General features: G+C 42.8%; 1 protein-coding gene across 1 annotated transcript in view; it reads left to right on the plus strand.

Moving 5' to 3' along the window:
- LOC104953752 (LIM and calponin homology domains-containing protein 1-like) overlaps window positions 1-360 on the plus strand; it is a gene marked incomplete at its 5' end in the record, with an annotated part of 41,752 nt that overhangs the window by 26,265 nt on the left and 15,127 nt on the right. The gene's annotated exons all lie outside the window — the stretch shown is intronic.

A 360-nucleotide genomic window follows, 5' to 3' on the forward strand; every position in this document is an offset into this window, starting at 1 on the left:
TAATACATGTTTCAAAATGATGCCGAAGTAACAACATACTGACACCGGTTAGTAAAAACCATGAAGTAATGCTTTGACAAGTCTGCAGACGAAAACCCTTTTAAAATGTGTGTTTTCTGAATGGAGATCGGCTAAGCTAACGTTGTATATGCTCCGACCGTCCACACTAACGGCCTACAGACATAAATAAACCAGCGACTGTATTCGCCATGACACAGACAGTCTGTGGTTTGTACTTGTTTAACTTTTGTCTAGTTTCTGAACAGATATGAGGAGCTGTGAGGGCTAACAGCTAACGGCTGATGTTTTGGTTTTCTGGTTCAACGTCAGTGACGGCAGGCTGAGATCCTCACCGCTGAT

Source organism: Notothenia coriiceps, unplaced genomic scaffold (genome assembly GCF_000735185.1).
Source record: "Notothenia coriiceps isolate Sejong01 unplaced genomic scaffold, NC01 NC01_scaffold00022144, whole genome shotgun sequence".
NCBI lineage: Eukaryota > Metazoa > Chordata > Actinopteri > Perciformes > Nototheniidae > Notothenia > Notothenia coriiceps.